Source organism: Dermacentor variabilis, unplaced genomic scaffold (assembly GCF_050947875.1).
Source record: "Dermacentor variabilis isolate Ectoservices unplaced genomic scaffold, ASM5094787v1 scaffold_12, whole genome shotgun sequence".
NCBI classification, from domain to species: Eukaryota; Metazoa; Arthropoda; class Arachnida; order Ixodida; family Ixodidae; genus Dermacentor; species Dermacentor variabilis.
In genome coordinates, this window is record NW_027460280.1 from 4,012,612 (window position 1) to 4,027,754 (window position 15,143).

General features: G+C 45.7%; 1 protein-coding gene and 1 non-coding gene across 2 annotated transcripts in view; both read left to right on the forward strand.

Annotated features, from left to right (window-relative positions):
- Positions 1–15,143, forward strand: part of LOC142566336 (octopamine receptor beta-2R-like) — a 537,631-nt gene that overhangs the window by 253,712 nt on the left and 268,776 nt on the right. The window lies entirely within an intron of this gene.
- Positions 6,965–7,037, forward strand: TRNAT-CGU (transfer RNA threonine (anticodon CGU)). Its single transcript has one exon. It is a non-coding gene; the product is annotated as a tRNA-Thr (tRNA).

Consider the following 15,143-nt stretch of genomic DNA (forward strand, 5'->3'; position numbering starts at 1 on the left):
GGCTTTGTTGCATATGTTGTTAATATGGGTGTCCCATTTGAGGTTACTGTTAATTGTTATGCCTAAGTATTTCACAGATGTGATAGATTCATGGTGCCAATTGCCAATGTCGTAAGTATAAAGTAATGGTTTTCGTTTCAGTGTTATTATCATTGACACTGTTTTCGAAAAGTTCATTTGCATTCCTCTGTCGTTGCACCAGTCGGCGAGTTTACGAAGACTACTGTTAAGTGTATCCTGGCATCAAGAACTCCCGACAGCAGAATAAATGACACAGTCATGAGCAAACAGTTTAACCTTGACATTAGGATCCAAGTCTTTAGCAATATCATTTATACAGATAAGAAACAGCAGGGGTCCCAACACTGACGCCTGTGGTACACCGGATAATACAGGCAGGCTATTAGACTTCACACCATTGATTTCCACAAACTGAACACGATTCGCTAAATAAGCTTGAATCCACTGCACTATATTTTCCGGTAGTCCAAGTGATTTAAGAATTTCAGTTAGATTTACATGTGGCACACGGTCAAATGCCTTTGACAAGTCAAGAAATGTTGCGTTAATCTGCAGGCGGTCATCTATGGCAGTGGAAAAGTCGTGTACAATAGATGACAATTGAGTTGAGGTTGAAAACTTCCTACGAAAGCCATGCTGAAAATCAACAAGAAAATGATTCGCTTCGTGGTTAGTTATGTTATTTGCGATAATATGCTCGAAGAGCTTACAACATGCGCTTATGAGGGAAATAAGTCTGTAATTGTTAGGAATAAGTTTATCACCTGATTTAAACACCGGTATTACCTTGGTCGTGAGCTAGTCTTTTCAACTGAGCTCTGTTTAAGGGATGCATTAAAATAATGTATAGGAATTCAGAAGTTAGTTCTTGTTAGGCAAGCTGTCGGCTCCAGGCGATTTTTTGACGTCAATATCAAGCAACATATAAATAATTCCTTCACGACTAATTTAAACGTCAGGAATTGATTGAGATGCAGATGGTGTATATGATTTATCATGGGCGCTGAGAAATGAGGGTCCAGTGAATGCTTTATAAAATGTGTCATATAATTCATTGACGATATCATTAAGATTAGAATTTACGTTGTTGTTTCTTTTTAGCTGCTGAACACTTCAATTAGAGTCGGACAGGAAACGCCAAAACTTGTCTGTGGAGTGTTTTAAGAAATTTTTAAGGAATGTTTAAGAAGCTAGCTTATACTTGCTTTTGTGCTTTATTCTACGTTTGAGATGAATGATTTCACTAACCCGCCGTGGTTTCTCAGTGGCTATAGTGTTGGGCTGCTCAGCACGAGGTCGCGGGATCGAATCCCGGCCGCATTTCGACGGGGGCGAAATGCGAAAACACCCGTGTACATAGATTTAGGTGCACGTTAAAGAACCCCTGGTGGTCGAAATTTCCGGATGGTGATGGATATTGTTCGTTTGCGCAAGGGCCAGAAATGGCCAAAGAGCGCCATGACACTTGGTGATGAATGGCAATGAGTATAGTTGAATATGGTGGAAATCGAGTGCCTGTATATTGGCCTAAAATATTCTCTGTAAATGGTGTAAAATATGTATCTATTAAAAAAATGTCAATGAAAAGTGAGTCCTATGGTTGTAAATCAACGTTGTGAAGGATTAGATACTAAGACGGGTTAATTTAGAGCAGCGCCAGTGCCTCGGCAGAGCCCCTGAGCGCAAGGGCTGCGACTAGTGACGGCATTGCAGCTGCAGCAGAGGCTGCGCTGCAAACAGCCTGGCCAAATGGTTTCTATGGTATTCGTTTCTTCTAAGAACTTGAGTACTGATTTAAAATTAAATAGAGGGTCATTGCCTAAAAAGAAGACTGGGTGCAAAGGTATACTATGATAAGGACGGGAAGAACTTTTTTCTCTCCTCTTCTAATAATGGGCACTGAATGAGAACATGAAGGACTGTAAGTCTACTTCCACACCTAGTGCATGTCGGAGGGTTAGTTCCCGTTAGAATATACGAGTGAGTGCTATGGGTGTGCCCAATTCTTAATCTACAGAGCAGTACTTCCTGGTGTCTTGTTATTTTCTCAGAGATGCAGTTCCCTATTTTTGGTTTGATTAGGTGCAGTTTGTTGGATACCTGAGTGTCCTATTGCCGTTGCCCATATTTCCGTAGTTTATACTGTAAAAATGGCTTCAGGTCTGTGTAGGGTACAGGTATACTAATGTTTGCATCACAAAAAGGTACGGATGTACCCCTTTCGTCAGCAGCTACGTTGCCCTCTAGGCCTCCATGGCCAGGCACCCAACAAAGAACAATAATTTGGTTCGACATGTATGCTGAGCATAGAAGGTTGTAAACTTCATTAAGGATAGAGTTTTTGTGTTTTCGTAGACTTGATATGCAACTAACAACGCTTAATGAATCTGTGAATATGACAGCCTTTATTATACCTGTTTGTTTATATGTTTCACAGCAGACAGGATCGCGTATGCCTCCGCTGTGAAAATGCTGGTGTTTGGATTTAATGCACTGGACGTTGAAAATGAAGGTCCGAGCGCTGCATAAGCTACACCATAAGTAGACTTTGAAGCGTCTGTACAAAACTCGGCGCAGGAGTGCTTCGCTTGGAGTTCGAGAAAGTGTGAATGCATGTGCGCCTCAGGCGCGTGTTATGTCATTGCGACGAAAGACATGTCACACTGGATAGTCTGCCATTCGCAAGGTGGTGCAAGGTTAGTGGGAGTCATTAGCACTGTTTCTCCATGTTGAATACCGGCTTCATTAGCCAGCTGTTCTAAGCGCACAGACAGAGGAGCTCGAACAGATGGGCGCTTGCGGTGAAGTCTTGCAGAAGGCAAGTACAGTTGTGTAACACAGATGTTCGTTATTCGATTTACATATTAAAAAGCAGCAGAAGCTTAGATATGTTCTGCGTAGGTGTAAGGACCATTCGTTCGCTTCGACATAAAGACTTTCCACAGGGCTTGTCCTAAATGCGCCTGTTGCCAGCCGTGTACCTAGATTGTGGACTGGGTCGAGAATTTCGAGAGCACTGTCCGATGCGGATTGGTACACCACGGCTCCGTAGTCGAGGCGTGATCGTAAAGGCTCTTATACAGGCTAAGCAAACACCTCCTGTCACTGCCCCAGCTTGTTCGAGAAAGTAGCTTCAGCAGGTTCATAGTCTTCAGGCACTTCGCTTGAAGATATTTCAAGTGGGGAATGAAATTAAGCTTTGCGCCCAAAATAATACCTAAACATTTATGTTCAAGGCTGACCGACAGTCCTTCTCCGCTAAGGTTAATGGCGGGTTCCGGTGACATGTCTGTCATGTTTGAGAAGAGAACACGTGCTTTTTTGAGGGTTAAATTTAAAACCATTCTCTTCTGATCACTTTGAGAGATTGTTTAGGCCAAGCTGTAGCCCTCTCTCGAAGATGCTCAGATTGCATGACCTAAAAGCTATCTGTACATCGTCCACATAGACCGAGTAAAAGAGTGTGCGAGGTATGATGGCATGCAAGGAGTTCATTTTCACAATAAAGAGCGTACAGCTCAGCACTCCACCCTGCGGTACACCTATCTCCTGTGAGAATGATCGAGACTGCACATTGCCAACTTTAACGCGAAATGTTGACTCAGACAGGTAGCTCTCAAACATGGTCAGCAAGCTGCCGCGTATACCCATTCCAGAAAGATCCCGAAGGATCCGAAAGCGCCACATAGTATCGTACGCCTTTTCCATATCAAGGAATACGGATACGACAAGCTGTTTGTGGATAAAGGCTTCACAGATGTACATTTCCATGCGGACAAGCTGGTCTGTCGCCGACCTACCTTCCCAGAAACCGCATTGGTATGAGTCTAACATTTTGTTGGTTTCAAGGTAGGGGAGCAAGCGTTTATTCACCATCTTTTCCAAGAGTTTGCATAGGCAGCTTGTCAATGCTATCGGCCTATAACTGTTTGCCAAGGAAGGGTCCTTACCCTGTTTCAGAATGGGAATTATAATGGCCTCTTTTCAGACAGAGGGAATCTGGCTGGAATACCATATACCATTGTAAAGAAAAAGAAGGGTTTCTTGTGTTTAAGTGGGGGGAAGGGGGCACGTGCTTTAATATTTCATATATTATGCGGTCAGAGCCTGGGGCAGATTCGTTGCAGCCGTTTAGTGCTGCTTGAAGCTCTGCTATGCCAAATGGTCTATTGTATACCTCACATTTTGCACTTTTTGTTCCAATGGCTGCCGTTCTATTCGTGTTTTTTTGTCTTTGAAATGTGTCAGAGTAGTGCGACGAACTTTCAAAATGCGCGCCTAGAAAGTACGCGATGACGACGTCGCGCTTCTCTGGGGCAACTCTGTTCTTTAGTATTGTATTGATAAATTCCTACCGACGCGTTGAAAGAAAATTAAATGTCATAATTCATGGATCACTTGTGAAATCATTAAATAAATATGGGGTTTTACGTGCCAAAACCACTTTCTCATTATGAGGCACGCCGCAGTGGAGGACTCCGGAAACGGAATGTTATTAGAAATCCATACGGGAGCGGCCATTTCCCGATAGTTCTGTCTACAGCGAAGATGAATGAATGTCCCCCACAGTTTCCTTCGTGGAAAACTGATTCAGCCGACTGGGAACAGTTCCGAAAAAATACTCTCATATCGTGGGCTGACATTTCTGCTCTAAGCCTGGACGCTGCAGTTGAATACTTCACCTTTTTTATGATTGATGCCGCGACCAAATGTATCCCAGAAACAAAGGTATCATCTACCTTCAGTTAAGATAACAGAAGGATTTTCGAACAAGCCTTTAATAAATACAAGATTAAGAGTCGATTGGGTCGGGTCTGTGACGCGTGTGGTATGTATTACAACATGTTTAAGATCATGAAATAGTATAGAATCAAGAAGAGCGTGTTCACTGTCAGCATCATGAGAGTCAGAGATTAATAGCTGTTCCCAATCAACGCTAGGTAGATTGAAGTAACCGGCCATCAAAAATTTATGATTAGGTCGGAGCATGCGTGCTAGGTATACGGCAAGAGATTCCATGGATGATACGAAGGTCTCCGAAGGTCTTTTACTCACCAGTTTCCTGATTTATTATGAAAAATAAGTGTTGAAGAAGGAAATAGCAAAGTAAAGTCGCATTTTCGCCCGAAAAGGGGAGCATCGATTGCGACAGCAAACTAGTGGACAGTTGTTCGAAGTAAAGATACTAGTTTTATCGGCCGTATGAACTTGAAAACATAGGCATACTAACTAAATTAACAAGCATGGTGTCACGCGCGCACAAGCAAACACGAGCGCATCTTACTCGATCAACGCGGAAACTCGCTGTCAAAACACTGGAGCGAGGAAGCACGGCAGCAGGAGCGAGCGAATTTACCGTCCTAACGCCAACTAAGCCGAGAAAACACCGAGCGCGGAGGGGAGTAGGCGGAGCTGTGGACTCAAATTATTTTAGTGGACTCTTCGGATCGGCCTAGACTTTGACATGCGATAACGTGTTAAGTAATTTTCAATAAAGCCGCGACTTCACAAGTCAAAACTGAGATCCTATTATGAGGCGTGCCGCTAAAGGGAAAAAGCGTCCGTGGTGTAATAGTTAGAGTATCGTACTTCTGAACAAGAGGTCTTCTTTCCTAATCTGCCCTTGGACAATTTTTATTGATTCATTTACTTAAAAAATGACAATATCGCCGTACGGGTGAAACAATGAATGCGATAGCAGCGTGTTAGGATATTACACGGACTAGTAACTTCGGGTCTAAAGTGCAGTAAGCTTTCTGAGTAAACAGGCCTGGCGCACACACAGGTCAAGCAGAGAGAACTCGACGCAGAGATAACCGCGAGCGACATCGGTGCCTTGTCGGCGTTAGCGCCTCCCGCGTGCTCACGGTGGGCGCATCTGCTTGGCGCTTATGAAGTGCCGGGTTTTGTGTCGCAGTCCCGTGGCGTTGAGCCACAGAGGGCATGCGTCCTTGCTTCAATGCGATTCACTCCTCGGCTGGCGTTGGGCCGATTAACACGCATGTGAGGGATGCGGTGAAGCCCGTCACCGATAGGCCGTGTGGGAAAACCACAAGCCGGTAGGGTCGGCTGTTCCAGCAAGCATCTGACCTGAGGTATCAGAATAGAGCTGCGCGCCATTCTTTGCGATTACGAACACGCCTGGACATATTTCAACACCTGGCGTTCGAATTCGACAGAAAGCGTACAGTTAGTGTGAGTAACGTTCTCCAGAAAACGTGGTAAGCTGATGAAATTAGTATTTTTATGTGTAATTATCGATTACGGTGAAAGATTCCACCAAGTGTTCGTGTAATTGATATTGCAATTAAACCTGCCAAGCGCCTTGTACGCAGGAAATGCTTAAAGGTGCCCTGCGACACAAATTAAGTGTGTAGTTTTTATCGCTTCTTTTGGCACTCGAGATGTGGCAATATCGGAGTGCGAGCGAAAGCGCCGACACTAAAGTATTTGTCATTTGACCGTGTCCGACCATAGCTACCCGCAGCGGTGCTTTTGGCAACGGAAGTCACGTATCGTACATGCGACACTGGCGCAAGTGGCTGCGCATTCTGATTGCCTTGACATGCCAGGTCGCAGGTAACATTCGTATGGTCCCAGATAAGTCGCAGCATTAGATAAACACATATAAACATGCTTTAGATAAATCAAACACAAAATGGTTTTGGCTTTCGAATATCATATTTTGAAAACAATTGCACCATGACACAAGGTGTGCTGTGCAGTGGTTTGCGCCATCGACCTTCTCAATGAAAACCCTTAGGGCGTCGCCATAATGTCCTCTGGACTGTGGTAACTGCGCGTGGATCGCCGCGCTATATCCGGAGTGTTAGCCAGCGCCACCACTCAGTAACCTTGGGTTTGTGAGTGGTGGCGCTGGATAACACTCCTAAGGTTAGTTGTAGTAGTAAAAACATAAATACCAAAGAGATGGGGAAGCACCGCCGCCGTAGCTCAATTGGTTAGAGCATCGCACGCGTAATGCGAAGACGTGGGATCGTTCCCCACCTGTGGCAAGTTGATTTCTCATCCACTTTCATTACCATTAATTTATCATTTCTTTAACTCAGTAAGCACAAGTAATTTCCCCTCTGTGGTCCTTTGCGTCTTTGTTGGTTGGCGTCTCATGATATGATTAATAAAAATCGGGCCCCTAGGTTAACCCCCTTTCTTCTCGTTTTAAACCATAATTTGTTATGTATGTTCTCAGAGTCCATGGTTATCTGCTACGTGTCATATAATTCGTAACATTTCATTGTAAATTAGCTAAGCACTTTAGGAAATAATATGTTTCCATGTTCGTAGTGTTGTTGTCTTTAATGTTTTACAAAGCATGTAATCAAATAAATGTCTCTAAGGTAATGCTTTATATTTGGTAAATGTGCTGTCGCTGTGATAATACATCGGGATGTTTCCAACAGTCCTAAGGAACTTTTTTTGAGCAATTGATGAATGTTAAGTACATTTTCAGGCGTCGTGGTTGGCCAAACTAAATTACAGTAACTGACTGGAGAATAAAACAAGGTGTTCTAGATTAGTATCATAATGTTAATGGCAGTATGGGTCGATTATAGTAAATAACGCAAAATGTTTCTGTCATCTTGGTCAGCTTCTGATAGACGCGGACATCCGGGTCCCATGACTTTTTTTTTAGAACGAACTTGTTTATGGGGGGGGAGGGGGGGGCTGCCCTCCGGAATAATCGTGGCGGCGAACAGAAAATGCCTTAAGGCAAAGCCAAATTTCTCGTGATTGCTCTGAATTAACAAAATTAAATTGTCGGGTTTTTCGTGCGAAAACCACGATCTGATTATGAGGCATGCCGTAGTGGCGTACGCCGGAAATTTGGACCACCTGCGATTCTTTAACCTGCACCAAAATCTAACTAGACGGGTGTTTTCGCATTTCGCCCCCATTGAAATGGGGCCGCCGTGGCCGGGATTCGTTCCCGCGACCTCGTGCTTAGCAGGGCAACACCATAGCGCTGGCCGCTAATGCTGTGTAGATCTCAATCTAATGTACGCATCATGGAAAAAAATCACACTGAAATTGACTGCTAAGGCGACTGTAACATTACGCCGAGTGTTTCATTTATTTTTGATACTTACGTAGGTCGCAGTGAAGTTGTAAATACTGCGGACTTCCCGTCTGCTGTCAGTACACGGGCTTCTACGGGAGGGAAACGAACAGCCTCGGGTTGATCCGCTTGAATAAAACCCTAGTCCTTCCAAGTTTCTTTCAGCTAGTTCATTCAGCGAGGAAGTATGCTCAGTCGCAAATTAAAAACAAGCGTATTTCGGGAAGTCCTTCGGACTGCGCCCCGTTCAACGCATATCGCCGCTCGCGTCGAGGCTCGGTTTCACGGCTCAACCCCACGAGTGTTGTGCGCGACAGCGACGGATCGGGCCATCGCTTGAACAGATCGCTCGGTTCTGCAAATCTAGGATACATCGCTCGTCGCCCGGAAGTGCTATGAGCGACTAGCCAATAGCGCGAAGCCGTAACTGAATATATATGTTACTCAAGTACTACCGATTGTCGTACCTGAAAGGAGCAAACGAATTTTTATACGTGCAAGGATAATAACCTGCTGCAAGACCCTCAGATATATTTTATGGTGCGTTTGACAGTAAAATCATCATCATCATCAGCCTGGTTACGCCCACTGCAGGGCAAAGGCTTCTCCCATACTTCTCCAACAACCCCGGTCATGTACTAATTGGGGCCATGTCGTTTCTGCAAACTTCTTAATCTCATCCGCCCGACCTAACTTTCTGCCGCCCCCTGCTACGCTTCCATTCCCTTGGAATCCAGTCCGTAACCCTCAATGACCATCGGTTATCTTCCCTCCTCATTACATGTCCTGCCCATGTCACCCTCCCCCATTTCTTTTTCTTGATTTCAACTAAGATGTCATTAACTCGCGTTTGTTCCCTCACCCAATCTGCTCTTTTCTTATCCCTTAACGTTACACCCATCATTCTTCTTTCCATAGCTCGTTGCGTCGTCCTCAATTTCAGCAGAACCCTTTTCGTAAGCCTCCAGGTTTCTGCCCCATATGTGAGTACTGGTAACACACAGCTGTTACACACTTTCCTTTTGAGGGATAGTGGCAACCTGCTGTTCATGATTTGAGAATGCCTGCCAAACGCACCCCAGCCCATTCTTATTCTTCTGGTTATTTCAGTCTCATGATCCGGATCCGTGGTCACTACCTGCCCTAAGTAGATATATTCCCTTACCCCTTCCAGTGCTTCGCTACCTATCGTAAACTGCTGTTCTCTTCCGGGCCTGTTAAACATTACTTTAGTTTTCTGCAGATTAATTTTCAGACCCACCCTTCTGCTTTGCCTCTCCAGGTCAGTGAGCATGCATTGCAATTGGTCTCCTGAGTTACTAAGCAAGGCAATATCATCAGCGAATCACAAGTTGCTAAGGTATTCTCCATCAACTTTTATCCCCAATTCTTCCCACTCCAGGTCTCTGAATACCTCCTGTAAACACGCTGTGAATAGCATTGGAGAGATCGTATCTCCCTGCCTGACGCCTTTCTTTATTGGGATTTTGTTGCTTTGCTTGTGGAGGGTTATGGTGGCTGTGGAGCCGATATAGATGTGTTTCAGTATTTTTACATACGGCTCGTCTACACCCTGATTCAGTAATGCCTCTATGACTGCTGAGGTTTCGACTGCATCAAACGCTTTCTCGTAATCAATGAAAGCTATATATAAGGGTTGGTTATATTCCGCACATTTCTCTATCACCTGATTGATAGTGTGAATATGGTCTACTGTAGAGTAGCCTTTACGGAATCCTGCCTGGTCGTTTGGTTGACGGAAGTTCAAGGTGTTCCTGATCCTATTTGCGATTACCTTAGTAAATAGTTTGTAGGCAACTGACAGTAAGCTGATCGGTCTATAATTTTTCGAGTATTTGGCGTCCCCTTTCTTATGGATTAGGATTATGTTAGCGTTCTTCCAAGATTCCGGTACGCTCGAGGTCATGAGGCATTGCGTATACAGGATGGCCAGTTTCTCTAGAACAATCTGTCCACCATCCTTCAAAAAATCTGCTGTTACCTGATCCTCCCCAGCTGCCTTCCCCCTTTGCATATCTCCCAAGGCTTTCTTTACTTCTTCCGGCGTTACCTGTGGGATTTCGAATTCCTCTGGACTATTTTCTCTTCCATTATCTTCGTGGGTACCACTGGTACTGTATAAATCTCTATAGAACTCCTCAGCCACTTGAACTATCTCATCCATATTAGTAATGATATTGCCGGCTTTGTCTCTTAATGCATACATCTGATTCTTGCCAATTCATAGTTTCTTCTTCACTGCTTTTAGGCTTCCTCCGTTCCTGAGAGCACGTTCAACACTATCCATATTATACTTGCTTATGTCAGCTGTCTTACGCTTGTTGATTAACTTCGAAAGTTCTGCCAGTTCTATTCTAGCTGTAGGGTTAGAGGCTTTCATACATTGGCGTTTCTTGATCAGATCTTTCGTCTCCTGCGATAGTTTACTGGTATCCTGCCTAACGGAGTTACCACCGACTTCCATTGAGCACTCCTAATGATGCCCACAAGATTGTTGTTCATTGCTTCAACACTAAGGTCCTCTTCCTGAGTTAAAGCCGAATACCTGTTCTGTAGCTTCATCCGGAATTTCTCTAGTTTCCCTTTTACCGCTAACTCATTGATTGGCTTCTGATGTACCAGTTTCTTCCATTCCCTCCTCATGTCTCGGCGAAATCGAGATTTTACTACCCTATGGTCACTGCAGCGCACCTTGCCGAACACGTCCGCATCTCGTCTGATTCAAGGGTTAGCGCAGAGTATGAGGTCTATTTCATTTTTAGTCTCGCCGTTCGGGCTCCTCCACGTCCACTTTCGGCTATCCCGCTTGCGGAAGAAGGTATTCATTATCCTCATATTATTCTGTTCCGCAAACTCTACTAATAACTCTCCCCTGATATTCCTAGTGCCTATGCCATATTCCCCCACTGCCTTGTCTCCAGCCTGCTTCTTGCCTACCTTGGCATTAAAGTCCCCCATTAGTATAGTGTATTTAGTTTTCACTCTACCCATCGCCGATTCCACGTCTTCATAGAATCTTTCGACTTCCTGGTCATCATGACTGGATGTAGGGGCGTAGACCTGTACAACCTTCACTTTGTACCTCTTATTACCGGACAGGCCGCCATTGGAATATGAACCTGGCAACGTTTAACGCTAGAACGTTATCTAGTGAGGCGAGTCTAGCAGTGATATTGGAGGAATTAGAGGGCAGTAAATGGGATATAGTAGAGCTCAGTGAAGTTAGGAGGCCAAAAGAAGCGTATACAGTGCTAAAAAGCGGGCACGTCCTGTGCTACCGGGGCTTAGCGGAGAGACGAGAACTAGGAGTCGGATTTCTGATTAATAAGAATATAGCTGGTAACATACAGGAATTCTATAGCATTAACGAGAGGGTGGCAGGTCTTATTGTGAAACTTAATAAGACCGTAAAATGCATCAAGCTATATTAATAATGCACGCGTCACGCTAGTTTCGGCGCCTATATTGCGGCAACACCGCTCGAAATGATCGCGCGCCTCTTGTAGGCGACGAGCGACAGCCATCGCTTGTCGCGTGCACGGGGCTGAACGGCGCTCCGTCGCAGCAGCGTCAGCACCGGCTTCGTGAAAGCCCTTCGGCGGTAGCTCTGTCTATGTTTGACGTAGGGCGCGCCCGATATTTCTTTGTATTTCTCACTAATGACTTATACATAACTGTATGTTTAGTTACATACCAACATAACTCTATACAAACATAATTTACAGTACCATAGCAGCTTCGCTGGTCAACCACCTTCACAGGGTGAAATGGCTCTGCAATACAACGCCTAATGTCTTAAACTAAGGGACAGTTTAAAGTAAGTGTTGGCAGGTTGATAAAAGATTTTCTTTACGCTATAACTCAGTTAAACGTTCTAAAATAACTTTTTCGTGTATTTTTGAAATAACATACAGAATATAATTTGGTCTAACGTTTCGAACGTCATTTTTCCTGCCTTTCTTGAACAAAACTGCTATACATACATTCTGCACACTTTCGAAAAAATGGCTTTACAAAAACAAATAATAATAAATCCAAGAACACCTGAGGATTTGTTATGAGTTTTCAATGCGAAAACTTTAATGTTCTATCGAACGCCGTTGAGCAGTCCTGCAATGGAAAGCATATTTAGCGCCAGCGAACAGAAGGGGGACGGCACCACAATGCGCTATCGGCTCCCTTCTGTCCTTGTTCGCTGGCGCTGAATGTGCTTTCCAATTCAGTTTACCAACATGCCCAACAAATGGCAATGCTGCAGTCCTGCAAGTTTTGCGTTACGAGTAACGTTTTCGAGTTTTACTGTGGGGTATATCTATCGAGTTTTGCGATTAAATTTGTGCCAGTTATTTTCTTACTGCGATAACGAATATATGAACGCTCTAGGCGCATTACTGCCGTCGCCATGATGTTCCGTATAAAGTCTAAGGGGAATGACATCGTCGCTGCGCGCCGTATGCTGTATGTGCGAGTGACAACGTGCGAAGGTGAGCCGACGATGGTGGATAAATGGCGCAAGGGGGGAAAGCGGGGAGGGAACGCACTGTCTTCCGTCGCACGCAGAACAACGGTTTTACTGCGTCCGCGAGAGCTGTGATGGCGGCAGAGTGCGCCGAGTGCTGGTGGCTTCGCGTGAGCTAAGCTCCGAGTTCAGTTCGGGGATTTTACGTGCCGAAGCTGCGATTTGATTATGAGGCACGCCGAAGGGGGGGACTGCAGATTAATTTTGACCACCAGATGATTTTTAACGTGTCCGCAATGCGATGTCGTCAGGTGCCGGGCATGCCGCGACATCGCATGGAGGTGGAATTTTCTGCTATTTGCAGTTTGTGCGCGTTTCGCGAGCCAGCAAAACCAGCGTAACGTGATAAGGAAAGTACTGATACGCGAAGCGCGGGCGGCGTTGAGTCGAGCGAAAGCGAAACATTTCGACCGCGCGCGTCGTTGTGAGGGTAAAGCCACTGATTTATTTTTTCTACAAATGGAAATTGGACAGTACAAGTAATATTTTCTTGCGTCTTATATTGCAATACAATGATGTTTTCATAACGAGTGGTTGAGTATAATTAAATGAGGAGTGCCTTTGTCACCGCGCAAGTACTTGAATCGTGTCGTGCATTTACCTCAATTTCTCAATTACTAAGGCTCTGTTTGCGATAATATTGGCGCCTTAGTGATTATCGAACACTAATCTTTCACTTTGGTATGACTTATTGGTTGCCTGTAGTACCCATTTAAGCGCATCGAATTCCAACACAGGGGAATGCGCTTGCACACGTTCTGGCATGGCTGAATGCTGCGCCTTGTGAAGAACTCGGACTCTAGGGTTTCAGGTGCCAAAACCACGATTTTATTATGAGGCACGCCGTAGTGGTCGACTCCGGATACATCTAGACCACCAGGGAATCTTTAACGTTTCCCCAATACAGGGGATCCAAGGGAATGCAGCCGGATTTGATCCTGCGACCTTGCGGTTAGCAGCGCAACTACATAGCCGCTAATTCACTACGGCGGGTTAATGAACAACTCGCCCATGCACGCAAGCCTCGGCGGAGCAGAGCGGGTGAAACAGAACACCTGCTGGACGATAGCGCGCCAGGTCTTGCGTGAAGGGAGAGGGCACTGCGGCGTCCTGCCTCTGTCTCTACGCTCGTTTTGCTGCGTTCTTCCGCTACCTTCCTTCGTCTACGGTGCACTGGCGCGGACATCCACGTTTCCCTGCCGAGGCTGCGGTCGCCGGCGATGTAGATGGTTCAGACGGACATATCTACTGCTCGCGCCAGCAAGCAGGCTGCCAAAGCCGCGCGCCAGCGACGTCCTCCGTGACGCTGAGGTAGGAGAAGCGGCCGCGAAGGGTCGGCAGGCGCACGCAGCAGCTCAGCCCCGTGTGGGTGAGAGAGGCACGTCGCGACGATGCCCTCTCCCCTCAGGCAACACCTGGCGCGCTATCGTTGGCGAGGACTTACGGAGTCGCCATCTGTCGGAAGCCCTTGCGTAGTATCGGGGATAACGCCGCGCTCCTCATATGGTTTGGCTTACGGCGCTGAATAAGATCACCGCGCGGCAGCCCTCCTGGAGATTTCTGTAAGTACTCTCAAAACGCGGAAGTTTTTTATTCTAAAAATAATAATCTCGTGCAAACTGAAAGCACGCAATCGTTTACAGACGCTAGCTCTTTACCGAATATGTACAGCGAACGCCACTGCGTGCGATCGCGGCGATGGAGTCTTCTGAAGCGGCTTCTTGCGTGAAGGCTAGGCAAACTCTGAGAGCAAGCTATGTGAAATATGTTCGTAAGCTGGAACGGCATGGCGCGTTTTTCGCGAGCGAAAAACGCGACGTGCGGCAAACGCCCGCGTTGCCGCCGACGCGCGAGCACCCGAAAAAAAGGAGCGGCGCTTTCGCGCCGCGTTTTCCGGGTTGCCAGACAACATAACTCTCAACGACATGTATTGTCTTGTTACCGCATATATAATGTGCCATTAAACTTACAGAACACTACAATAAATATAATCTGAGTAATTAGACAGCTACATTTATTTCTGAAGTGTATTTATCAAGCTTAATTTCAAGCAGCAATATTGTGTGCGAAACTGCGACTTCCAGCATGCGACCTTCCGCATGCTGAGAAGCCGCTGCTCGTTTATAACTTCCCATATAAAAATGAGTGTGGGCCGCTTACTGCCGAGCAGAAGAGGCGATTGCTACTATTAAGGGGGATGTTGATACTGAAGCAAGAAAAAATGCGGGTCAGGAGGTAAATGTGGGTGCGGCGTGCATGGTTGAGAGTGAGTACCATACACTGTTAATATTATTAGCAAATTGTCTTGCCAGCATTAGCGATGAGATGCGACGCTTCTCCACTTTAGTTATTAGGGCCTCGTTGAAGGCTGCTTTGTTCATTTTAGGTGAACACGATGCGCGAACGAAATCACGGTAGCACGTGTTTTCCTTGACGCGCGCGCCAGTTCTGTCGAGAAAAAAAAATTCCGCCAAGGAGGTTCCGTCGAGATGCGCAGAGAGCAGG